The sequence below is a fragment of the Apteryx rowi genome, unplaced genomic scaffold (genome assembly GCF_003343035.1).
Source record: "Apteryx rowi isolate R43461 unplaced genomic scaffold, aptRow1 scaffold_11, whole genome shotgun sequence".
Lineage (NCBI taxonomy): Eukaryota > Metazoa > Chordata > Aves > Apterygiformes > Apterygidae > Apteryx > Apteryx rowi.
The window spans coordinates 7,093,111-7,120,281 of NW_020447308.1; the positions used below are offsets into that span (position 1 = coordinate 7,093,111).

Below are 27,171 nucleotides of genomic sequence, written 5' to 3' on the forward strand. Positions count from 1 at the left end.
GGAGTTAAACCGAATGCACGAGCTGTCACCCGCTGCCATTCCAGCCTTGATCCTGCAGTATATGAAGGTCTCGCTGAAGGCTTTGAGGAGCGGTAAGAAAAGGCAGCGGGGACTCAAAGAGGCCGCTGTTATTCAGCGCGCAGGAATGCAGAGGCCTGCTCCAGCCGGGGCGTGGGCGGCTGTTTGGTTTGCGGTTCTTGCTAGGGGGTGGGTGATTTTTAAAGCACTTGCTGAATTTGCGTTTGCTTGAATAATGGCTACTTTATATACAAATGATAAATGTTAGTCACAGCGGAGCAAGAGAAGTTTCTTGTGTTGGTCATGGATTTGGCATATCAAAAAAGGGAGAGAGAGAGAGGGGAGAAAAAAAAAGAAAGCCTAGGGTTTCATTGCTTCAGGAGCTGCAACGTTAAACAGAGCTGCATTTATGTTATGTGACATCTTTAAGCCTTTGGCGCTCTCARCTTGATGCCAGCTATCTAGCTTGGAAATATTTATTGTACTTGCATATCTTTTAGGAGCTTGTCATCACAGAAAAACTGTCATCARACTGTCCTTGCTAACTTGTTTCTGTTAAGTGACTTTTTTTCAGGGCTTCAGAGTTAGATGAGTCATTTCTGCTTTCTCTATGGCAAGTAGTGGCTTCTGCAGAAAAGCTTATAGGATCTTAACTAGATTTATATGTGTGTGTGGGGGGGGGTCCGTTCTGGAATCTAAGATTCTGGAGAAGTTGTATTTCTAGGCTTATAAAGGTGTCTCTGACTGAGCACCTTGATTTTTCCCAAGTTCTGAATGCTCAGCAGCCCCTCTTGAACTTGGGCTTTGCTGACCTGAGTTTTCAGGTTACTTTGGTGCATATATATGGAATAAGGACAGGATTATAAATGTAAAAAGAACAAGTTAGGCATAGAACTAGTTTGGAATTTTATTTTTACTTGGAAATTTCAACATTTTATTCACCTTTTGCTCATTTGCTATTATTGCTTAATAAGAAAAAAAAAAAGTCACTGTTTTGCATTTGGTTGAGGTTAATCTCAGTGCCTGGGCCGCGGTGAGGCTTCCTGGGAATTGGCCTTCTGGATCCCTCGTTTTTCCGCTCCTCTTTACCGGCCAGACTTTGCAGCTGTAGCTCCTGTCTCAGCTTGGTGTCGGATCCCCAAAAGAGTCCCCAGGTGGATCTGAGGATGTCGAATCCAGTAACGGGCCTTGCCCGGAGGGGAAGAAGCAGGGTCAAAACAAGCTACGTCACTGTGACAGCTCCCAGGCGGCCGCCCGGTGGGTTAGGCGGATGCCGATGATGTTGGCTTGGTGCAGAGCACTGCAGTGTTTTCCRTAGTCCAGTCTGTCACTGCTTTGCTTCTGGCCTTAACGCTGACACTCGTGCAAGGTTTGAAGCCCTCTTCTTGTTCACTTTGCTTGTTTTTAATTGCTGCGCATCAAGCGCTGAGACTCGAACACGAAAGGAGCCAATTCAAAACGCCCTGGGTGAACGTGAGCGTCGGCTAGTTGTGCCGGTGGACCGCAGAGCCCTTCCCCGGAGCGTGGCTTACGCAAATCCCGCTCCCGCCGAAGGAAACGGGAACTCCGCTTGGACTTCTGCGCGGCAAAGGCCGTGTGCGGTAGCTGAAGACGATTGCTGAGGCAAGTTTTTAATTAATGAGAGGGGGGAAAAAATCCACGRATATTTCCATGCTTTCTGAAAGATGAAAAGGGGGCTGCGTATCGCTTCTAACGTCAGTGATGTTAATAATGCAAAGCCACAGAAAGGAAATTGAAGTATAAAAACGATGTTAAAATAACACTAAGGATTTGACTGTAGCCRCAGAGGCAAGAAAGTTCAAAGGGAAGACTGAACTTTATCTGACCCTCGAGCGCCTAGGAATTGCAACACAGTTTCTCTGTGAGATTATCCAATTTTTAGAGAGTCTGTAACGGAGGAGGAAGAGGAAGGTCRGTGGCACCCTATTTAAACTCAAAGTTTTTCCCTGTGTAATTCTTACGTACTAAAAGGAGAATCTCCTTAAATATCTTAGTCATTTTTTTCCCAGAGAAGATATATAAGCAAAATGTATTTCCATTGGGATTACTGCTCTGTTCTTCCTCTAGACCTTAAGTTGTAAATCACTTAACTTAGTACATGTTTCTTATTAAAATCAGTTTAAACTCTTCTGCTGGTAGAGAAGTTTCTGTATTGCCCTGACTTTTTGGGGGCTGTTACTGATATCTTGGTTTTGGTGTGCGTGTAGGGGGGCTTTTCTGGTGGTTTTTGTTGGTGTCGGGTTTTGTTACAGGTGTTGGTATTTTGGGGCCCTGCTCTCGAAACTCTGTCAAGAAATGTAACACTTAACAAGCTGGGAAATTCTTGAGTTAATGAGTGTTGCCTTTCTCACAGGTGTTGAAACAGTTTCACTTTTGGCTTCAAGAGGGATTTTTAATCAGATTTTTCATGTTCGCTTGAGCCTTGGCAGCCTGTGGAAGAGGTGCATGCCAGCCACCTTGTTCGCAGCGTGCTGGTAGAACTGTTATTCCACTGGAGAGACTAACTTTCGTGCCATAACTTCAGATTGGTATCAGTGTAATGAGGATGAGTCTGTCTGAACTAATGGTAGGAGCTTGCCCTCAGTTCTCCGTTGCACTCTCCCCTGAGCCCRGAGTTGAGGTCTCCACTGGAGCCCGAGCCCCGTGCCAGGAGCAGGGCTCCGTCAACCCTTCCTTCTGTCACCGGGCCAAGAGCCTCGTGTCCCCGTCGCTCCTTCACTCCACCTGCCTCTGGAGCTCTCTGCACCTTCCTCTGTCACCCTTCTTCTAATTCCTCTTGATGCTCTTGTCCATCAGTTTTCTCTTGGCTGGATTTGTCCCTCTCCACCATAACCAGCGAGCCCATCTCTGATCTCCATTCCTTACTGCAGTTTGCCGGAAGCTCAGGGCGGCATCCCCCTTCGCTGCTGGCAGGAGCAGCCTGTGTGCTTCCATTCCCCTCTGCTTCCTGATCACATCGTTTTTTCTTTTTTCTTTCTTTTTCCCACCTCTCTTTCAGGGTACCATGTGTTGGACCYGCAGAGCTAACACGAGTAGGTGTTATGCTGGAATGTGTTGGCCTGCTGTTAACTTGCGATATGATCTGCTGCTTGCTACAGATCTGGTTTAAGCCGTTGGCAAGATGTCTTCTGCTTTTGGTATTCCCTGCCRCGCTCAGTGGCTATTTTGGTTTGCACCAGAATTGGTAGGGGGTTTCTCAGTGATGCTCTTAAGAGTCACTCTGTTACAGCCCGATGCTTGTATAGAGAAAGGCCAGCAAGCCACGTACACAGCCTGGTGTGCCCTGGCTGACCAAAGGAAAAAACCAACAGAGCAGCCCAAAAGATGTAGAAGTGCTTGTGGCCTGGGTTGAACTTTGCAAATGAGTAGTAGGGTGTGCAGAAGTAGCTTGTAGCTGCCCTTGTGGACCCCGATCTTGCGGTCGGGGAGATTAACTAGTCTGAGAGGAGGGAAGTCCCCAGAAGATCCCCGCTTTCGCTGGGGAAGCAGCGGTGAGAGAAAGCGCGGCGCGGAGCCTCCCCGGCTGCCAGCTGGATGTCTGCCGCGGGTGCACTCGAAGACTGAGGTCTGCAGCGAGTGCTTGGTCCTGCTTGAGGCACTGTGCATTCAGCCTTTGAGCAAGGAAGCCTGCTCCGGTGGGGTGAAAAGGTAGAAGAGAGATGTGTGTGTGGGGGGGGTCCTCTTAGTTTGTCTGCTTTAATGTTGGCTCCGCAGACCTGCGAACGTTTGCTCCTCAGCTTCGGTAACATCATTTGGGGTGGGTTGTCAAACTGCTGTGGTTTCACTGTGTGTGTACTTCACATGTGCATTTATTGTTTCCCTAGAGGGTAAATCTTGCTGTTTGTTAGTGGGAGGGGGAGGGCTTTTTGGTGGAGTGTGAAGTCTGCAACTTGGGTACGGAGGTTTGGTTTTGTATTTACTTTTTTGGAGAAACTCCACTGAAGCTCATCTCCTTTGAGTAACTCCTGAGACCTCCTCCGCAGACCAAGCAAGGAGAATTCCCACAAGAGCCAGTCCTTTTTTTTTTTTTTTTTTTTTTTAAATACATAACAGACAATACAATTTGCAGTGGGGGTTCAGCACTTCATTTTAACAGTGACTTGAAAGAGCCCCAGCGAGGCTGGCTGGTAAGGGGCAATTCACAGAATTCACTGCTGAAGCAACATAGAAATGACATGTAAGCCCTGGACTATGAGAAGCTTTTTAAGTTATGCTAAGCAAGTATATACACAGACATGACTGACCTGATCCAAAGCTCATCTACATTTCACAAACACTTCCTGAGGTTTGGATGAAGTCCTAACTCTCCTAAAAGGAACGAGGGAGTTGCTTATTGGGGTTGCATGGGTCTGTCCTTCCTGGGCCCTGCCTTGATACAGCAGGGATGACTGAATCTATAAATAACAGGAAAGAAAGGAGGGTGTGCGTGCACTTCCCCCCCTCCACACATGCACACTTTTAAAAATGTTTAGACAGGAGGATTGTAACAAATAGGGAAGCTATTAAAAAGGTCTGTATTAGAATGGTAAATATAAATAGTAAATGTTACTCATTACTGTTGTAAATTATTGCGAAAAATTTCCTATCTTGCCACTGTGAGACTTTAGAGAAAGTTTATTTTTTTTCTTGTTGCAGTTGGTTTCTGCAATGAAAGTACACATACACATGAGATGGAAAGGGTAGAAGGGACGTTAAATGTGCACAACAGGGAATTGGTAGACTTGCACTCCTGTTCCCCCGTAACTTCATTCAAATCACTTAGCCTCCCTTTGCCTCAGTTTCCTTTCTTTGAAATGGAGCAAATAATTGTTTTGGGCGCTGAGACAAGTACACCAAAGTGTATCAGGCACTTAGATGCTATGGTAATGGGGACCATATAGTTGCATAATTAAATATAAAATGCAGTTTTCTTTTTCAGACTCTCATAAGCACTCTGTCATGTAATGATGTAAGGAGGGAAACCTCGCAAGCTCTTGAAGACACCTTGTAGAATTTCAGCATCGTGAGCAAGCACAGCAGTGACTGTACTCGGTGACAGAATACTGCGTAAGGGCTGCGCTGCAGCATCCTTTATTATTGAGTAAAGATAATCGGTGCGGCCCTCAGGTTTTGCCCCTGTGCTGCAGGGGAAGACAGATGCTGCAGTAGCAGGCAAGCAGCAAAGTGTGACTCTTCGTAACCCTTGACCGCTGCGTGACCACAGCCAGGAAGGAAAGCAAGTCGCCTACCAACACGGCTGTCTGAAATGTGCCTGGCGTAGCGCTCGAGTGCCCTTTCTTGGGGACTTCTGAGCTCTGCAGGGCAGCAGATACTGTCATCTTCTCCACTTACCCTTTCTCAGAGCTTTGCTTTCTTAGGGCAAACAAAGCCCTGAGCAAGCCTAGCTTCTTATTTGACAGTAGTTCTGCTTGAATTCACCGAACTGAGAGCATGGAGAGAGCTGGAATCCTGCCAGTTGGGTAAGGCAGAGCAGTCTGTGGTCAGTGGTAGTGCAGCCATGGGGTGCTTCTGTCTGAGTTGTGGCCCCCTTTCCCCCAGAGGGGACAGAGAAGCACATTTTGAGCTGTGAACACAGGTCAGACACGGCAAAAGTTGCCTCCTGTGTCCCGTCTCTCCTTTCCTGCCTCTTCTAGGAGGGTAGCAAAATGGATCGCTGCCTCACATAGGCACAGGAAGGAGCAGACAATGTAGTTCATAGAAAAGGCAGGCATAAAAGCTGAACTAGTTCCTAAGGAAACTAGGTTAGGATTGTTCTGGTGCAAAGTATCCCTTGATCCTATATGGAGCCATAATGGGTCAATATGTGCCAGGAGGGATGCAAGCAGTCAGAAGAGCATTAGATACCTCGCAGAGTCCATGAGGACAAAGAAGCAGGATTTTCAACTGGAGCTTCTAAATTACTTAGATGCTAAAGAAAAGAAACTAGTCTGAATTTTCAGCAAAATGCAATCAAAACTTTACTTGCCCAAGAGTCACGAGCAGGTTAGTAGAAGGAAAGGAGCAGTAAGTAAACGTTGGATTTGCCTTGCTTTTAAGGCAAATAAGTGCAGTGAATGAGTTATATTTTGCAATCATGTAAATATTTTTAAAATTGTATTGACGAAACAAATGGTCTCTCAGTGACTTCACTCAATTCTGCTGAATTATTTTGTATAACTGTCTCATGAGAGAGCCTGTCACAGCACAAGGGACCCTGGGTCATGTATCCTGACTTGCTGCTAAATCTTCTGCAAGTTTCAGCAGAGGAATGTGCAGCCTGAAGCATATTGACTGTACATCTCCTGGTCATGGAGATCTGGCTTTTGCAGATGGCTTTTTGTCTTGTACAGATGGCTAAGACCACAACAGGAAAGCAAAAGGTGATGCAGGATGGCAGAGCTGGAAAAGGAGGATCCCGCTCCGGTTTGAGGAATTTGCCGAGATTGTGCAGCCGCTCTGTCAGACTGGGGCGCATTCTTCCTCGAGCAGCGGCCCGCTGTCACGGCGTCTCTTAATGTCTCTGCAGGCTGGTTACCACTAAGGCAGTATGCAGCCGTGCTCCGTGCTGGGGTGGTGAAGGAACCAGGGAGAGCGCTTACTCCCTGCAGAGCAGGGAGCTCCAGCAGAGCCCTTGCTCTGTATCTCTTTTTCCTGTATCAGAAAGGAGAATGAGAGAAAGGGCCTTATAAAATTGGCAGGAGACGAGAGGCTCTTACACAGCAAGTTGGGAGAGAGAAGCTGGATATCTGGCACTGATTGCACTATTGGTAGCTCTAGGCCTTAGTCCCTGCCGAAAAAGGGATTAATGGAAGCAAGAACGTTCAGTGCAAATCTGTTAGGGAATTTGTCCTGCGTAATTCTTGCCTCTGGGCAATGAAGCAATCCAGCCAGCATTAAGAATTTAATCAAGGAGGTTAAAAATCACACGATTCACAAAATAAGCTGAGTTTTACTGTTGAGTAGCATGCCTTAGGAATAATATTCTTCAGGAGAGCTGGACAGAATGCAAGTAGAATTTTGTATCAGTTATAAGCATTAAATAACTTATAATGGTAAAAAAACAGTCTCTTACTGATACAACTGCATCACCAGTAAGGCTTTTGCTAAAAATGTGATTACAAAAATCACGCTTTTTAATTCACTTTGTGCCAAAGAAGGATTTCAGGCCTAGCTTGGCAAAAACAAAAGACAAAGAAGTTGAGGTTTCCCGTTCTGAGGGGTTTCCTCCAGGAGTTAGACCTGTGCAAAATCAGACCAGAGCAAAACAGCGCTGTACAACGATGAGATGTTCTACCACACGCAAAGCTGCAACGTGTGCATGTGCGCGCGTGTGCTTTGTCAGCAGAAATAAGTTTGAGAAATACCTTGCTGGGGAAAAGAAAGTCACTGAATTGTATGGGATTACTGCCAACTTGAAATATGTTTTTGTGCTTGCCTACCAGCATATATATAACAAAGCCTGTGTGTTGGTAATAGATCATTGTTAAGAGCAAAAGGATTTGATTGCAGAAACAGAAACAAAACATGGGTAAGAATTGTTGGTGGAAAGAACAAGGGAGAATAAAAGATGTCTTCATACATTGTTTTAACCAGTAACATCCCACACGAAGGAGAGCTTTTTCTTCAGGAATGCAGTTCCCACAAGGAATGGTGAGTACATGCTGCCCACAAGTTTGACAAGGTCAAAGCATCCATTTTTAGCAAGGCTTATTTTTTTTGGCAATGTAAGTTGCTTTTACTTTGTGCTCTTTGGGGATCATCATTGGGAAGCGTGCATTTTTCATCAGCAAAGAACATACACTTTGGTATTTTGGTATCGTGCCACCTGTTAGTACCAGTTCAGCTAATGGTAAAATCACTCTGTCGGTCACCCCACATACTCACTCATCTTGTTTCAGCCTTATAGTCTACAATGAAATGCTATCAAAAAGCACTTCACAATGTAAATTGAACAAACAAAACCCAACAACGGCTATTTTTAAAGTGTGTTATCTCTCTACRTAGCATGCAGCAGATCTTCCCTTGAGAGAATATTAAACATTGACCTGAAAAAAAGACAAGTATTGCACAGAACCTGCAGTTAGACAGCAGTCGAGTGGAGCCCRGTAGCCCCTGCGGTTGCAGACGGGCTCTTGCACAGGTGCTCGGTGCCACAGCAGCTCTCCCTTGGCCTAACGCATGGCTAGCACTGATTACTGTACTTCCTCCAGTTAGTCTCTCTCATGTTAATGCAGCTCTTTGTGGAGACAGGGAAATAAAATCAGAATTGAGCCTGCGAGTTTTAATTCTGCTTCTCTTTTTGTGAGTAAAAATTTTCTCACAGTTGCACAATTAACCTCAGGCATAGTGACACATTCTAGGTTTCTAAATTGCTTATTGAAAGTAAAGAAGGAAGAGCTCGTGTATAATGCTGGCATAGATTCTCTGTAGTGTACCCGTTAGTGCTTTTGGATTTGTGCTACAGTTGTTCACACCATAACACATGGTCTGTGCCTGAACAGACCAGCTTTTCATTAGGGGAGCTCTGTTGGGGAGGGTCCTGGGTGGGGGAAGGTGTCTGTGCAACGYGCGAATGAACAGCATGAAGTGTTAGGGTATCTCCTGAAATTGCACAGCCAGACTGGAGGCTGATTTGCCCCTTTGAGTCGCTCTGCCCGGAAGGCCCTGCTCTGTAACCGTGGTTTTCTGGAGTCCCTATCCACCACRTTCTTACAGCACCTATGTAAAGCTCACAGTCAGTGCTCGCTATGGCTTAAGTGCCAGTTGTTTATTACTGGCTTTAAAAGTGCACTAATTATTCCCCCCCAAAATTGAGGTTCTAGCTGTAAATAACACAGGTGAGTGTGCCAAGCAGCAGTTCAAAGACGAAACGCGTTTCCTGCAGAGCCTGTGTGCGCGCGCGCGTGCCAGTAGCAAGGTGGGTGACCTCCTTCCCGGTGCGCAGCAAGAAGTGTGCARGCAGGCCAGCCTTCCTTGCTGCGAGCTCGCTGTGCAAGGTGCCGCCGGTCTGCTCGTCGGTATAACTCATTCGTTGCCAGTCGCGYCTTCTGTAGAGCCCGCTTTCCCGGCGTTGATAGATGGCCTTCGTTCTCCCTCCGTCCTTTTGTGCTGGCACAATTGCATTATCGCSTCCTTGGGAACAGCCCATTGTGCTTCTCGCCTTCCTGTCTCTGTTTCTTTTTGCCTTTTTCCGCTTCTAAATTTTATATTAGAGGGCTCGATGGGTTCAATTCAGGGAACTGCCTACTCCCTTGGAGCTTAGTTTCTTTTTCTGGGGACAAACTATGACGCGCTGCCACGTTGCTCTTGCGCTGCTGCTGCCGGCGGCACAGGGCGGCGGTGGCCTCCCTCCCTCCCGCCCCAGCACCCGCCGGGCCCGGTACTGGGGCCACAGCTCCTGCACGCTCTTCGGCATACGCTGCTCCAGCCCATTGCTGCTCCATATGGAAAAACAGGAATCTGTGGCTGGCCACCAGGATGTTTTGAGTTTTAATTCTGCCTCTGCTGTATCACAGCAATCTCGGCCTAATGAATCTAGCGAGAGGAAARAAATAGTTGTTATCAGCTTCTTGAGAAATATTTCCGCCTTTGTAAGTGGAAATTTTGAGATGATCAGAGCCCATTACCTTTCGTGCTCTTGACAGAAGCCAAAACAGTGATTTAATGGGAATTTTTTTTCAATGCAGCAATGAACATAGCTATGAGTTTAGGTTTTATGAAGCCTTGTTATTGCTGTGTTCGGGAAGGTAGATTTTGGAGAGCCATGTCTTTTTAAAAAAAAAAAATAATAATAATACTGTAAGAAATCAGCCTGTGGTTAATTAGCAGAGGATGAATATGTATCAGTGCTCAGATGTTTGAACTGGAAGTTCTTTATATGACTTTATAAGCTTGGACGCGCTAGTGTTTTTAAAATACTAAAGAACCACTGAAAATGTATGCTTTTTAAAAGCTTCTTTGAAGGCAGCTTTCTGTGTTAAGCTGATTGAACTGAGGACTGGTGATGTCATTTCCCTCAAACTTACTGCAAAACTCGCCTATAAAAGCATAGAGTTAGGAAAATCACACAAAATGAGAGAAGCAAAGGCATGTGCCCCGGGGAATAATGCCATCAAAGGTGGGTACCAGCAGCGCTCTTGCACCAGTCCTGCAATGCCGCCTGGACGGGGCCCAGGCGCCGTTTCCTTCAGGAGATGTTTCAGATCTGCCCTCCCTCTCGAAGGCYGCTTGTGCAGTGCTGCCACTTTTCAGGAAGGGTGCCTGGAGGATTCCCGAACTGCTCGCTCTGATCCTGAGGAGAAAACAGCCTTGTTGTAAAACAAAACGTTCCACCGGGAGCAAGCTGGCAGGACCACTGTGTGCTTTCTTTGCAATGTCTGCTGACTTAAAGTAAGGTGCTTTTGATTTGCCCTCTCTGTGAGCTCCTTCAGCCCGTTTTCTTTAATGGCTTCCCTTGGTGTTCTTCTCAGTTACATGTCCTTCTCAGACGGGACTTGAAGCAATGCTGGGAGGTTAATGCGGTCACTCCAGATACATTAAGACCTGCCAGGAATGTTGTTCTTAAGCGGTAATGTGCATGGAAAGTCCTGGCGTTTTTACTGTGAAAGAAGCCCTATGTATAGAATAACTCTTTTTTTTTTTTTTTGGGGGGGGGGGGGGAACCAATAATGAAGCTGAAAAAACGTRTGTTGCTGAATTTGTCCACACATCTTGTAAACATTGTGTAAAATGTAAGTCAAAGTGCTTTAACATAATGACAAATACAAAGTAGAACAAGATAATCTTAAAGGAAGAAGTTTAATAGATGCTTTTGTGCAGCAGCCTCCATTCCTCTACACTCTCCCCAAAATATCGGGCAGGTCATTTTTAGAACGATATAATAGAAATAACCTTGTGCATTTCCTGCAGTCTGCTATGTTGAATTTTGGGCTGAGTACACTTTGGGATTTCTTTATTCAAGCTGAAATCTGAGCACAGATGAGTGTGGGAAGCTTGGGCCAGGACTGCTTAAATAGGTGTACAATCAGATTAAGTCTGTTGAGGCATGAGAACAAGCGGCCTGGTCTAGGGGTTTGTTGAGCACCCAACAACTCCTATAGAGCACAGCAAGCCTCATTTTCTCTTACYGTAGACTTTTTGTAATGATTTACACCATCAAAGCAGAAATCCGTGCTCATCCAACRGCAAAGCTGCACAGCTACTATTGCACTGGCTGCCCCAGGCACCGAGGAGTCGTGGTCCTGGGGCCGGTGCTGCAGCCCCGTGCGGGCTGGGGCTGGCTGCCAAAATGCTTCCAGAGCTGTCCTGGCCTGGGGACCAGAGACTTCCAGCTCCATGTGCCCAGGTGCCTCCCTTACRCCACTGGGAGGGAGTTGCTGTAGGGTTGGCTGATCCTCACTGGGATATCCCCGGTGAAGGAGGCATTAACTAGCTTCCTGCACTTGCTCTGCGTCCTCRTCTGGTTGAGCTGTGCGGAAGCACAGGATTGGGCTGAGCATTTCATCTGCTTCGCGTGGTGGCTGCACGTGGTGTGGAGCAGTACAAAGCCGAAGGGTCCTCTGGCCGACGTAAGGTTGTAGGATTTGGCCCCAAGTGTGACGAGGCACTGACGGGAGAGTGAGCCTTCTGGGCRAAGGAAACGCGGGAGACCTGCTGGCTAAGAAACCCTGTGCAGAGCACAGCAGACTGGAGCAACGTTAACCCTGCGGCAGAGTGAGTAACAGAACTGGCCTTTCACACACGCTGGTGTCACTTCATCACTTAGTTCTGGGGGAGAGGCTTTTGAAGTTACCTTCTCCGTTCAGTGAAGCTTGGCTTTTTGTTTTTTCTTTTCTTTTCCTCAACTGTTCCAAGAAAGAAAATGAAATGTTGACTTTAAGCACCTCAGTTAAATGCTCAGAAGCTGTGAAAGTGCATACTTCATAGGAGAAAGTTCTGTTTTTAATGCAGTAGCTTGTATTTATAGGGAAGATAAACCAAGCCTGAAGTAACATTTCTCTAAACCTTTTTTGGTAGAATTTCATCAGTGGTTTAAGCAAATGTAACTGATTCCAAGAACACTTCAAAGCAAGCACTTCTCATTGGCCATTTGCAAAATCACCTTCAGAGACTGAGTCTCTGGAAATGCATTTATTCATAGAATGTGTCTTGCATTAGTCCTCAGTTGGCCAATAAAATTATCTAAGGCATGTCTGAGGCAGCTACTAAAAAGAAACTTAAAAGGCATTACTGTTCTCGTGAAGATGATGCAATACACTTGTGCTATTATCAGTCACAAAGTAAAATTAAATATAGTCAAATGAATTTGTTCTGAAGGGATTCGATTGATATAGAGCTTTAAATGAGAAGTTGCTTTGAGCAAAGGCCCACCTTCTTAATTTATTGTGCGTGACAGCTGCGTTAGGTAAAAGGCGAGCTGTTCCGGCCCCCGGTTGCTTATYCCAGGTTTGCATGCAGAGAGAAGGAAGTGACACGTGATATTCCAGGGTGATTTTCRTCATCTCACGAACCAGGACTGCGAYTGTCAAATCTTTACAGCAGGAAGCAGAATATTAAATATGTTGGCTTTTATTCAGCTAGGAGTTTAGCGTAGAGTGGGGGTGAATACTGTCTTGAAACCCACGTGCGTGGCTGTTGCCTTCAGGTATATTAGACAGTGTTGCCTGTTGGGGTTGAAATAATGGGTGCTCACAGAAGAATATGTTGAAGGCCTCCTGCATTTTTTTTGAATACTTCATTGTCTGAGAGTACAGCAGTGTTTTAAAGTCTCTTGCATCCAAACTGAGCAAAGCATTTAAATGCTTGATCCATCCATCTCCCTTCTGTGGCGCGCTTTAAGTGTGCGCTTAGATTTAAGAACAGACTTAATTAACGGAGTTGATGAACAAAGTCTAGTAAACAGTTAAATGTAACATTGATGGGGCACTTCTGGAGTGCCAACTTAGGTGATGATAAATCGTTCGCTGGGGACCACGCTTACAGCTTTCTAAACACACGAGCAGGTGAGGACGGCAGCGCTGCAGACAGGATGCAGGTGGCTGGTGYGCTCTGCGCCCGGCGGTGACGAACGGTGCCCTGCCCTCCAGGCTTGGGGCTTCACAGCCCTCCGGAGAGTGTGTCACGGTCGGCAGAAAACAATTAAGAAGCCGTTAGGAGGGAGCGCTTCTGCCCGTCCCACACCTGACGCGGCCACCGGATGCACCTTAGCTTATGAGTCAGGATCGTRGCACCAGCCACGGCCGTGGTCACGTAAGGACTTCCCTACTGCTGGTATGCACTTTGGCCTTTCTCCAGCTCCCTCCTTTTTTTATTATTATTATTTTGATTTGACTCAGGAAAGTCCAGGACAGCCTTTACGCACCATTTCCATAGTATTGCTGTCTGCTGAGAAATAAATGCTTTACAGCTCAACACTTACCCGTGCRTAAAGGCACTGTGTGTTTGCAGCGCTGCTGCGAGCTCAGGTGCTGGTCCTGGTCCTGCCCGCAGAGCCGCATGCAGCCCTGCCGCTCCTCCCACACGGCAAACGTGCCGAGGTTTGTATAAGCAAATGGGCGCTGGTGTGGTATGCAGGCATACCGCGTAGCCATCGGTGGCTTCTGGGGGCAAGTCGTGTATAAGTTACGTTTTTGTCTTCTCTGTCGTGTGCATCCAGGAATGCTCCGTGGCCTTAGTGCCTGCTGCAGCAGYCTGTGCTGCTTTCGTGTTGTACCAAAGCTACTAAGTAGTAGGTGTCTGAGCAGCCAGCGCTTTTAGGAATGGAACAATTTTTTATTTTTTTTATTTTTTTAAAGTATCATATAGTGAATTTCTTGTACGTGGGAGTGTGTGGTTCTGTTGAAGCTTCAAAACTGGAGACAAATCTTGTGTTCCCTAAAAATAGCAACAATAGTAAAAGAAAGATTWARAAAAMMAAAAAAAAAATCCCGAAGAGAGACATGAGAATTTATTAAGGGTGATCTGCAGAGGAAAGCCAAAAGGGATGGTGCTCTTTGCTCTGCTGATGTACAAACTTCCCCACAGCCCCCTCTTCCTGTTRCTACTCTCTGCTTTTGAACAACGTGTATGATTTTAGTTTTGTGCATGTCTTCTTCTCTTTTTTTCTTCTCCCGCCTGTAAAAAGAAACAAAACAYTTCCTAGATTTGCCTACCTGGATTTTATTATGTATGTTTTGAAAGCAAAATCGAGTTAGTTGCTGGAAGAAGGATGTGGTGGTGATGTCATTCATTTCTTCTCCCCATCAAGCCACTTGGCGCTTCGGGCATACGGTATCAGCTCCTGGGAAACCTGCTCCCTCCCGTCTGTCTGTCTCTCATTTCCCTGCTGCGTCCTGTTGGAAATGGAAATCGCGTTCTCCTTGGGCCAGGGGCTCTCTCTCTTACACTGGTTGTGTATTAGCCTTGATAAACTTGATTGGGGTTTAGTGGTGCTACCATAAAACAATCAGTAGCCTCAAAAGTCGGCGATCTCGATGTCTGCCGTGAATTCACCGAATGCGTTGCATGTGCAAATGAGGGCATACCGCTTCGGCGCGTCCCCTTCCTGAGAGCTAACTACCCTTGCAGGSTTCGGAAACCTGCTCCTGTTTGGTGTTCCGAATATCCTTTACCCTGTGGAATTTCGCTCTGCGTAGCTCTGGGCACGTCGTAGGTGCTGATGAAAGACGAGACTGTCTGCACGATCGTGTGTGGTGTTACACCCAGGGACTGGTTTGACTTTTTGTTTCAGGGACTGTTATACATGGCTGCATTGAATTCCTGTACCGTTTGGCTTCCATCCTTGCGKGATCTAACTTCTGCAAGGTGTTTCCAGTTCCCGTGCATGCTCCTGCGAGAGGGACCTATCATGCGTTTCAGAGATGAGTGTAAAGGCCAAAAGGGGTGATTATGGTAAGAATAAAATGCCTAAAAGGAGTCTGAAGGTTTTGAAGAACTTGGGCCTAATTCACCCAGATGTAGGCAAGTTACACGATCTAGAACAAGCAATGAACCTTTCTTTCCTCTGGTGCAAGGCTCTGCCCCCAGTGCTGTACTTCCTTTCAGCCTGGTACGGCTGTTACCATTCTCTCACTTATGCAAAATAAAATATTTTCCTCTTCAGGCCCAAATTCTGCAAATGGGAACAAGAAATACAGAATGTAACTTTCTCTAACTACCTGGAGCACTTGTGTCTTTTCCTTGATTAGCGAGTAGGACATGCTGCAGAGAGGAAGGAGAGCRCAGCCGCCCTTCGCTTGCAGGGAAGAGAGGGAAGCTTTCTAGGAGACTTAAAATTGCCGCTACYGACTTCAAGGAGCCACGCTGCAATGACCGGGCACTTCTCGAGGCCGGGTATCCCGCTGCGGGCAGCAAGCGGTGCCCTACAGGTACTGGCTTTATCCAAAAAATGCCTGGTAACAGAGTTTCCTCCTCGCACGCCTCCTCCCCAGGCGGCATGGCGGAACGGCCCCGTGCTCCCAGGAAGCCCCTCGCTCCTCCGGTGCAGAGCGGGATGGCTGGGACAAGGAGCTCAGCAGCTCAGGGATGGAGGCCGCGTTTTACTGCAAGCTACCGGGCTGCTTTTTGTACGGGTGGCCTGATTTGTACAATAGTGCCAATACGCGCCGGGGTGTTTACAGAGTAAAGACAGGATGTGCGCCGGCCTGTCTCAGTGCGTTATCTGCTCGCGTTACGTTTTTAGGCTCTTGCTTCCATGACAAAATATTCAGTGACAGCGTATTTGACTCCAAGCCTTTGAAGGTCTGTTTTTGCCTCCTGTACGTGTTCCCGTTGTTTGGAGTTCAGCCAGCAGTTAAGCAGTACCGCCGCATTTTACGTGTCATATCCATGATGTTTATAGAAGCAGACTTTGTCTTGCTTTCAATAAAACCATGGGTCCCGCCTTAAAAAGGTTGAGCTTGTGGCAAGCCGCCTGCCGATCGGTTCTGTGTGCCAAACAACTTGCGGCAAGCGTTGTGAAAGCAATGTGCGCATGGTGCCGCTGATTRTAATAAACACAGGAATCTGGAGTGGCCGCTCTCGGGGGCTGCGCCCCAAACTCGTCCTGCAAACCAGCCCATGTTCCTACCTGGGGAAGGACCTACCCAGCAATCCTCCGTTCCTGCAGCGAGGCAGGAACCAAGGCTGCTGTTGCAAGCRCTGGAACTGAAATCTGAGCAAGCAGTGCTCGGAGGAGGAGGACTGATCACTTCTCATTTGAAGAGCTGGGCCTGAATTGTGGAACTTTCCACCAGCAGCGAGAGAGCTAATTCTCTAAGCTCAGCAGATTCAGAGCCTCAATGCAAAACTCATCTTTTCCTTGAGTATTTTTTTTTCACAGGCACACAATGGATAAAAATAAAATCCTAAAAGCTAATCCAGTTAAGCTTTTTCTTGCYGGCTGAGAAGAAAGAGAGACAGAAAGAACAATAAACACTTTGTTTCTCTTTTGCAATATCTGGTCGGTGGTCAGATACAACAGAGGTAAAGAGGTCGTGTAAACACAGATAATTGGGAGCTGGATATACTGCATTACTGGTCTGGGTGGGAGACTGAGATTTTGGCAGGGACAGAACCAGCACAAAGCAGTGTGGGCATGATGACTTAGATGACTGAAAGAAGACAAATCCTCTCTTTCAGGCTCATCTATAAATCAATTACCATTTGTTCCTTATTAATAATTTAGCTGCCAAGAATGTGCTTATTGCTTTAGAAAGGGGAAAAAATACAGACTGTCCCTGTACTGAATAGCTGGCAGGCTAAAAGATGCAAGACAGTACTCATGGGAATATCCAGAGAAAACTGTAACCACTGACTATATTAATTACTTTCATATTTTTGTACACCTCCTCCCTGAAAACCTTTTTCTCTGCTTGCATCCTGCTGATAGTGTACGGCACATGCGCTTTAACTGGCATTTYCAAAGAAATGAGACAGTGAAGGGTCATCCAGTTGATTAGGGTTGGAAGGTTTTTCCATATTCCAGTGTGATGCTGAAAGCAGGAGCAGGGGCTGGGGTGGGCAGTGAAGGAGGAACAGCATGGGAGTGTGCARTGGGTGTCCGGCCAGGTGAAGGATCTGGGGTGGGGTAGGAGTTGCATTTAGGATGAGCTCTCAGATGTGGGATAGGAAGAGTGCTGGAGTGTCYTGAGGACAAGGCTCTGGGATGCTCGAACTTAATACCTCACAGAAAATACCAGATAAATTAAGAGAAGAGTGTGATTGATGGGTCAGAATGATAATTTTAGCAGCTGTGTTTTTTGATGGGTTGGAGGAACAAGATAYTAATCTGATGTGTCAGAGAGAAGGAAGAGATTAGATGGGATGACATAGGGGTAGGCAAGTTGTTTTAGCTGATAGAAAAAGAAAGCAGGRGTAGATCTTTGTTTTTATCTTAAATATTGTGCAGGAAAATGTACCAAGGCACAAGTAGTGAACTGAGTAGAGAGCAAATGATTTGGGAGGCTCCTGGTGGTGGTGTGGAATAGCGGTTGCAGGAGGTGGATAGTTTACTAGAGGAAAGTTTAACATCTCCCAGCCCAACCTGTAACCAGCTCAAACATTGTGATCTTTTCTATGCTGGGCTTATAATAGTTTTTATGACAATGAGATTTACATCCAAACAGGCAGATATGCAGTCTTCCTGATAGAGAGGAATTCTTTATCTGTTTTAAAAATCTGTCCTCACCATAGATTCCTCGTATAGCAAAGTTTTGCAATAGAGCCCTCAAGAGCTCAACAGGTGCAGAGGTTTTGCTTGGTCTGATCTGGTTAGCAGTCTTAGGTAGCTTTCAGCAGGAATGCTTTTATTTTTTTGTCTGACAATCCCAAAGCCTGTTACAGAGTTGAAGAGGGATTCTTGCCGTTTCAGCCATGGGGTAATGGCAGTGCAGAGAGGGTCAGAGGACTCTGCGTGTCGCTGGTATGCTGCAGGTCCATGGCAGGTTGGGGATGAGGTCTGGGTCTTCTGCCTCCAGTTGCAGGCAGTGTCCTTGCCAAGAGCAGCCGTGCTCAGCAGCGCAGCAGTGGTGCATTCAAGGTAAGGCACGGCACACGGCCAAAGCTAATGAGCTTGGTGGGATGGCAGGATGCAGTGAGGCCTGGAGCGCTGCCAGGCTTCTCCATGAGCAGCAAAGCCCACTGCTCTCATGTCCTGCCCTTCTTCTGAACACTGCTTTTGGGTTGCCTCTGGTCCCCTGGCCCACTGGAGCACCATTTCCCTGGAAGCCGCTAAGAGCAATTTCAGAAAGTTTATCTGGGCGAACAATGTTGTCCGAGGTTTGGGAATGGGATAAGACAAATGGAGAGGAGTTGGACTTGCTAGTGTTTAATGTCTCATTGAGAGAGGGAGTTGGAGCCTGTTACATACAGAGCAGACAGTTGCTGCAGACTCTTAGTAAATAGACTTCGTGCTGGGAGGAGGAGGTGCGATTGGTCATTGCCCGTGTGTATTTTAGAGCAATCAAGTTTGTTTCATGGAGTTGTTTTTTGAGGATGGAGTGGGTGTGCGGACCAAAGGCTTAGTCACGAGGGGAGGGGAAAGAAAACTGTCTTGACTTGTGAAATCAAATATTTGTGACTTGCCCCATTGTTCCCCTATCTCTGTACAGCTGAGGTCCATATTCACTTGGTGCGGGAGTGGGCAGGTGGTAGATCTGTGTCGCTTGTGTTCCTCTTTGTACCTCTCAGGTGTTCGGAGGGCATTGCCCACTCTGTTGCACACGTGCTCTCTCACACTCTCACTTATGTCTTGGACGGCCCAGTAAGTATTTAGGGAAGGTGTAGGTAGTGAGACATCTCCCATCCAACAAAGCCTGGAGGGTGCTTAAAAATGTGTGGATGATTCACTAGAAGGCACTCAGTTCTCTGAGTCACTCTGAACCAGAGACCTAGCAAGTGCATTATGCTGCCGAAGGAGAGACATAAAAAGAAGGCCATAATTGACTGTTACCTTTATATGTCTCATCATGTTGTTTTAGAGAAGCTGGGTGGTGTTCCTGGGTCTCCTGTCTGCATTTGGTCTTGAGTAATTATTATGGTTTGCCTCTCACGTTTCCCTCAAGCTTTGATTTGGAGCGAGTGGTGGGGGTCTTCGCCTTGAACATGAAAGGGCTCCGTAGTCTTGATGTGAGCCGTTAAGCAGCATTTTAGTGTTTCTCTCTTGACCGCATCACAAAGATGGACCGATCTATTCGTACGCCTGTATAGTTCTGAAAACACTTTAGGATTTGAAGAACTGAAAGTTGTTTTGTCTTCTGTGGATTCCCCTTTCAGGTCACAGCAGAGGGAAAGTGGTCTACTGCCGTAGACCACAAGGGCTTTTTCCTGTGTGTAAAAGAGCTTCAAGTCTTTATCTAGCATTAACACTCCGGCCAATACCCCTGAAGGCTGCCAGAAAGCAAGGTGACGTGAGACCTGGAGAAGAGAGGTCTCTGTGGTTACGGTATGGGAACAAAGAGGAGAGTTGTGCTCCAAAAGAGCTTTGCTCGCCCCTGCGGTGGGTCTGCCACGACTACGGGCAGCGATGCGGCTGGGTTGCCGTGTGGCCGGCGTTAATGGCACCCGGCAAGAGGGGCCGGAGAGAAAACGAAGAAGAAAAACCTCTTGTTTCTGGAGTCGGGCTGATTGTTTTTACAGTTTGCTGATACAGCTGGCAGCGTTGCTGTCGCTCCGGCCCGGCCGCCCGGGCAGCGGCGCTCGTTCCCCTGCGTCACCCTGCCCTCCCGGCGTTGCGCCGAGGGCAACACGAAGTTGGCACGGAAATCGAAAGTGGCTTTAAAATGTGCTTTGGCTTTTTCAAGTACAAACTAATATTTACCTGCAAGTCTGCTTCCTTCCTTGTTCTTCCTCTCCTTGGCAAGCTCTAGATCTGGGTTAGGATTCGGGTTTCAGCATTTGCCCAGTGAGGTTCCCAGGACTTTGGTTATTTCATATTCTTTTTAGTTTGAAGAGAGGGAAGGGGCAGATGACGACAGGAAAGCTACTGAAAATGTCTCTCTGTTACTTAAATGTGACTTTTGATGCAGTTGACATTTTCAGCTGATCTTTATGGACGCCTCATGGAAAACTTTTGAAAAACATCTTATTTAGGAACAGTTCTGTCTCCTGTGGTGGTTGAAGGGTAACTTGTTTTGGTGTTGTTTTTTTTCTGGGCTGTTCTTTAATCACTTCTTACCTCAAGTTTTTATTACTACTGACATTTACATGAAAATAAGATGTTTGTTTATGTTGATTTGAGCTTTTCTGGCTACTTGCTTTTTCCTGCTCCTTTTCATGTGATACCAGCTGGATTTCCATGCAAGCAATAGCAACGATAAAGCCTTGACAGGAAAGGTGCTGTGCACGCACATGCTTGAGATCCTGTTTGGATGATAAGAATGACTCTAGCGTGATACTGATATGTGTTTTATAGAGCTGTTATTCATGCCCCTGCGCTGCTCTCCCACACATCCTGCATTAGTCAGAGTTAGGCATTGAAATCGTGCATCCCTGCACCCAGCCGTAGCACCAGGGCAGAGCTGGTGCAGTTTAGGGCAGGGGACGGTGAAGGACAGAAGGAAGACATCTGTGTGCTGCTTTTCGTCAAACAGGGAGTGCTGCAGATCTCAGTATCCCATCAAGAAAATGCTTCATCCCGGACTAGAGAAAGGAATGATATGCAAAGATCTGATTTTGTTGTGCAAGGGAATTCCTTATGCTTTGCAGCAGGGGGAAAATACTGAGCTTTTTTCTCTCTCCTTTTTTTTTTTCCCCCCTCAAAGTATTTTTGAGGGGAAAAAGTAAGTATTTTTGATGTAATCTGTAATTTAGGAAAGCAGAATTGGGCTTCCATGAGCAGGGTAATTATCCTGGCYGGAGCGGATGGCTGCAGGAGCCACTTGCCCTTGCTGCATGTGAGTGTCAGGTCTGCTGTGCTGTTAGGCTGCAGGGAGCACGAAAAACCCCTTTTAGCTGATCTGCAGATTTACTAGAAGAAAGGAAGCTTTCAGGTAGGCTACATACACAGCTTCCTTTTTTTTGCTGTTAAGAGTTTTTGGTGGAAAAAAGTGTTTCAGCTGAAGCGTTCTCCCCTGATCTGGTACAAATAACCCTCTCCGCTCGTACAGAAACAGAGGCCCTCGAAGTAAAACTAGCAACCGAGAGTCCCTAACACCCCCTCCTCTCTTCCCCCACCCTCCTCAGACGTGCTGTAAAACCTGATTATGAGAGGGAGAAGTTTACAAAGTCGTTCCCCCCCCAAACACGCAGGAACTCTTGCAGAGGCTGCATCTCCGATTTCACTAGTAATTACAGACATAAGAAACCGTAAAATATTAACTTCTGTGGGCTTTTAATGAGGCGTTCCATCTTAAATCTGCAGCGTTCCCCTAAGACATCACACTTTTCTAGGTTTACATTTTAAGCTGGATTTCTCCTGCCTTGCCGGTGACTCATAATTAAGGAAGTCAGAGTTGTAAAATTAACACAGCCCTCTTCCACTACCCTTTTCACCTCGCTGCCCAGCCTCGCGCTCGCGCTGCGCGCACCTTCGTTCGCGCCTGGTGGAAACTGCGCGGCTTGTTTTCGTAGCGGAGGCAGCTCTTTGTCATCGGCTTTATGAGACCGGAGAGGAAAGTCTGTGAGAACCTACCCTGTGATGAAACACGCAGTCTACACATGGGAAATGATTCATAGCAAACTGATTCATTAACAACTTGCGGGATGCCAGAGTGGGTCGGAGGCTGGGAAAGCTCGGTTGGAAAAGAGAGGTGCTTAATTATTTGGGAGAACGGGGAGAATGGGAGACACTGAAGACTAAGTAACCCAGGCTAAAGCTTTTGTAAGCAAGCTGCATTTTGTTTAAAGTTGTTCAGCTTTAATAAAGGGCAGGTCCTCACCGGGAGCTCTCTGAGCACACGTGTAACTCTGCGTTTGGGCAGATCCCGAAGGAYGTCGCTGGGGAGGGATTCGGAGGGGCTCAGTGGAAGTATGGACGTTCGTGGGACCGAGTCCCCTTATTTGTGGTGTGCTGTTAATGAGTGCTGGTTGTGCAAATAATTACATACTGCAGTTGCTGTTGAAGCAGCAGTATAAYGTAGAGCAAGTGAAATTAATGGAAGACCTTAAAAGAAATCATCCATCTATGTCTTAAGAACCTGAGCTGCTTTTGCAAATGGGAGATGGGCATTCTGGAAAATTTCACCCTCGATCTTGTTATCCAGGCGGGGGAGGTACACACAGATGTCAAACCTTGAAATAGCTGCTTTTCAAATTACAGGAAAAGCAGCAACGTTTTCACTATATAATAAAGAAAATAACAGCAATGAACCTCAAGTAGCCTCAAACTATTCCAAACAAGATAATTGGAGGCTGCAGCACAGCATATTTTTAGTTATATCTGCTATAAAGTAAACACGTTCTTTGCTCAGGACCACCAGAAATGTTTCCATAAGAAGTGTTGGCCATATCCCAACTTGATAGAATGCACAAACATTTATGTGAGAAGTCAGTTCCGACTCTTGGTATTTATATGAAGTTTCTGTTGAAGGCACTGGCAATTGTATATGTTGTGAGGGAGAGTCCAAAGTCTTAAAACTGTCATTTTTCAACACTGATGATGATAATCATTCTTGCTGGTGTTAGCAGCCAATATATTTGGGGTAAAAATTCTTGCCGTGAGACTTCCATCTAAACTCTGTGCAATGCCTTGGTTTCTGTCCTCCCTCAGCATTTAGGAAGCATATTCATTCCTTGGTTCTCTTGCTCTGGTTTTCTTTGGGCTATATCCACAGCTGGTGTTAATTTTCAAAGCTCTCCTGATTTCAGTGAAACTATGAAGATTTTTTCCTTAGAGTATCAAGAAGATGCATTTTTGAGGCTAGGTATTAAATGTAAATCAGTATAAGCATCGTGAAAGCTAACAGAGTAACTGACTTCTACAGCATTTTTTTTTTTTGACTGATTGATAGGAGAACCATGTGCCCCAGTTATTCAGTCTTTCTTGAAATACTTCTGTTTTGAATGCGCTGTGTATTGTGGAAGATACTCTGAATCTCTTTGGCATTTCCATCCATCCATTTTCTCCTTATGAAACTCCTCTTCACATACAAATACATAGACCCATCAGTATGCCTGGAATCTCCTCCAAGAGAGGAAGCTGCTAGTTCGGCTTGGATGAGTGTGCTGCTTTCTGGATTTCGTGATTGCAGTTAGACGCAGGATTCTGGGAAGTAATGACGAGCTCGTATGATAAATGGCTTTCCAAAAAGGCACGCTCCTTTGGAGAGGCTGAGCTTCTTACTGTGTCTGTTTCTTCCTCCCCCAGGCCCCTTAAGACTCCAGCGCAAATAAATTTAGATGAGTCTGACACAGATTTGGGCAAATAAACTGAGCTGAAATAAATAAAAGGACCAGTGCTGCTTAGAAAAAATGGATTTAAAGTTTAGAGGGGTTATAAAAGCCATGCTGGAAGTCACATTTGCTCCACAAAAGATGGAAAAAGGCTTGGAAATGATACCTTCAGAAACATTTTTTGCCTTGGATTCCACTTCCATCCCTTATTCTTCAATTTCTGTTCATGACAAATTATTAGTAGTAAATTACCACATTCTTACCAAAATGAAGCTTGCTCTATTTACCTCTTGGAATAATAGCCAGGATGGATAGGTTTTTTTGTTAGCTTGCTTTGCTGACAGCAGTGGGTTTCCCCAGATGGGAAGGTGGAGGGGTACCATCAGCAGCACACGGTCCTGTTTTAACTGTGTGATTTCTGCTGCAGTTATTAGAAATGGTGTGTCTTCAGTTCTGTGTGTTTCTTGGGAATTCATTTCCTTCCTTTTAAAATGCAGTAGTAGAAGTATGCGTCTTTTTTGAGAACTGCCATCCGCTCTGCACGTCCAAGTGCAACTGGACAAGTGAAGACGGCAGAAATATCGGGATGTATATTAGGGAGTTCAGAACTGAGTTCATGATAAGTTAAGCCTTAATTAACCATTAAGATGTATTATGGCATTCCTGGGGGTAAGGAGGAGTGAAGGAAAGGCACAGTTGGGCCATCTGTGCTACGGGCTAGCAAAAAAAGGAGGAGGTGGAAGAGAGATGTAGGGGCATATAATAAGAAAACGGCTAAAAACAGAATAAAAGGAGCTGCATTTGATAGCCGGTCCGCAATATCCAATAGCTGTGGCATAAGCAGATGGAGTGCACAACAGAGAGATTAGTGAAAAGTACAGAGGAAAAAGTAGTTATAGCATGATATTACACAGCAAAACAAGATCCATCCATAGCTTTAAAGAAATCTAGATGAAAATAAGCTGTTAGGTGGAGGCCAGCATGGAGTCGGAGTGGGCACGGCTYGGAGCAGAGCGCTGCAGAGTGCAGGGCAAGTAGAGGGAGACTTTAAAGAAGCAACAATGGACAGACAGTTTATGGTAAACCAATAAAATGTACTTATGTCTGAATCTGAAATTAGACTCTGAAAAATATGGTCTCAAGGCACCTGCTAAAGAGCTTAGCATTACTGGAATCTTAATAAATGACTCATGCTGTCATAATCTGATCCTGACATCAACTCTCTGTGCTGTATTTCTGCAGCTTTTCAGTGGGGGAAGGGGAAGTCTGCAAAACTGTAGTAAAGACTGAGATGTAAATAGGCAGTAAGAAGCACACACAAGACATATTGATAATTTCTGTATTGTCAGCCACTTTGCAAACCCCGAACACATGAGACTTGAGGAGAAGAATAATGCAGCATCAGAAGAAACGGGATTTGCCCTGTACCTTTAAAATCTGTGCCCGATGCTGCAGCCTGTAGATTGTAGCAGTCTCTGTTCAAGACTTCATGGCCAGCAGCTGCATGGAGCTGTGCCACCCACTGGCTGCGATCCTGTGCTTACCTGTAAGTACACRTGCAGCGGTCCACCCAAAGGGTATCGATGCCTGGGCACGGGTTCCCACGCTTTGCCCGTTGCTTCCTCCTCGTGCCTTGGCTGCGCTGCTTCTGCCGCTGTTAGCGACTCGCCGAGACGGTTAGAGACGTCCAAAGTTAGCCACCGTCTACAAGCGCAGAGGAGATGTTTCTCCTAAATCCAAAGGAGAGCCACGGTGGGAAGGATAAACAGTGCAGATGAAAGAGAGACTTGCCAGCACAAAATAGCTGTGGTCTTTGATAGCATTAAGGGGGTAATGAACTCCTTTTTCCTAGTGTTGGCTCTGACTCAATTTTTTGTTTTGCTTTGGGAGAGTCGTTTAACTTCATTGCTTTGAGTATAGTAAAAACTTACCCTCTCCATAGAGATGTGTTGCAGATTAAAGAGGTGTTTGTTAATTCTTTTGATCGTCTATATATTTAAGTGCTAAAGTAGAAATATTAATGATTAGGTTCCTCTATGACTGTGATAACATGCCTTGCAAGCTTCGGTTGGACTCAGTCGCTCCTATTTCTAGAATGATAGCACTGTCAAAACTGTACCAGAAATTGGAAAATTTAGTGATGCTCAGCAAATTGAGGGGAAAGGGATGGCAATGGATCAGCTTTTGAATTACTAATGTGCTGCATGGGTCTTTTTTTTATTCAGTGTTGTTCATTTGGCCAGTATTCAGGGAAAGTTGAGATTTTATCCAACTTTTCAGTGAAGCCCTGTGGATATTTCAGTTTTCTGCACACAAAAGCCAGATTTTGCTACGTGAATAAATGCTTACTTTCCTGGTGTAGACCAGATGCAAGGCCAGTAAGGAACTACTTATCATGTTTTGTGCTTAACAGAAAATCACAGCCTGTGGCCATAATTCTTAGTAATAGAGCATTTTAGAGCACACTGGCAAGTTATTTGTCATGGATTTAAAAAACAGCTTCTGCTCGTGTTTTTTAATAAAAAAACCTCTTGGAAATGCATAACTTAAAAGTTTTTCTCTTCCTGATCATTTTTCTCTTTTCCTTTGCCCTTTTTTGCGCATGCTGTTGTTTACCGTGCAGGTGAGTACTTAGGTTTGGGGGGTTTGGGGCGTTGTTTGTTTTTAAAGAGCGCTGAGGCGTTTGCTCTCGTGGAAGGTTAAAGGCAGGATATAAAACTGATGGGCTTTGCAAACAGGAGTGTGTATGTGTGAACAGCAAGGAGAGAGAACGTAGTGGAAATGAATTTCTGACCGAGTACATTTTAAGATTTCCAACGCTGACAAGAATCCCTCTGGTATCTTATTGCTTATCCCTCTGCATAATTTGTACTATTGCATTCAACCGACTTCAACTTTTCTTTTACTTTTAAAGAAAGAGAATGAGGGGAAGGAAGAGGTTGAATAACTGTCTGGAAGAAAGATAGCTGCAAAGATGCTCAGTGAAAAAAATGAGTAGCAAGGGCTCATTTTTCTTAAGTAGGTTTTTTTTTTTTTTTTTCCCCTTTCCTGATTCAGGATCTTACAAATTAAATCAGGGTTTAAAAAACACAACCATAATAAGGCCTAGAAGTCAAATTCCTGTTATGCAATGTAATGTTCTCCTGCTTACTTCTCACTCTTTTTCAGGCAGTCGCAGTGGGTTGTTAAAAATATTTATTTCAGTGGTTTTGTCATTCTTTTTTCCCCTTCTCTGTTTTTGCTATTAAAAGTCATTCTTGTCCCTTGTTCTTTGAGCAGCAATAGTCTGGACAGTTTGGAGTAGCAATTTCTTGTGTTAAACTTTCCCATCTCTAGTAAATGGCTTATAGCAACGTAAACCTATGGATCAGTCCTGAAGGTGGTCAGCCTAAGGTATTTTTTGTTTCTTATGGCTGCTGTGACGGTGTCCTGACTGTGCCTTAGGCTTCATGCAATTAAATTACGTGACGGTATTTTTGGAGTCTTGGTCTCTCTTTTCTCAGTCAGTATTTTTTTTTTAATCTCTGATTATAGCTGGCCCTAGCTATGGAGTAACCCTTCCCTGGATACCTCTTGATCATGTCACCAAAACCCTCAAGCCTTTGGCTGACTTCTTGGGCATCTTTTGCCAAATGTGGGGTCTTCCGAGACGTATCATACCTGCGGGTTATGAGCGTGCAGTCGTTATCTTTATTGCTAATGCCCACAGCGGTGGCGGGGCGACCGTGCCGGCRGGCACCAGGGTGCTCTCCAGTGCCCACCCGCGCCCAGGCGGGCTGCTGGCCAAGGGTCCTCAGCCGGGTGGGAAGCGTCGGGCTCGCTGTTGCCCTCAAAGGTCTCGTCCTC

The 27,171-nt window shown here is 45.8% G+C and overlaps 1 protein-coding gene across 5 annotated transcripts in view; it reads left to right on the top strand.

Moving 5' to 3' along the window:
• SMAD3 (SMAD family member 3) overlaps positions 1–27,171 on the top strand; it is a 75,494-nt gene that overhangs the window by 25,633 nt on the left and 22,690 nt on the right. Inside the window, exon 1 of one of the 5 annotated variants that reach the window (XM_026074794.1) lies at positions 10,086–10,135. The exons of the other annotated variants lie outside the window; for them this stretch is intronic. The gene's annotated coding sequence lies outside the window, so the exon portion shown is untranslated. Of the gene's footprint in view, positions 1–10,085; positions 10,136–27,171 lie in introns of those variants that run through there. 5 annotated transcript variants of the gene reach the window in all.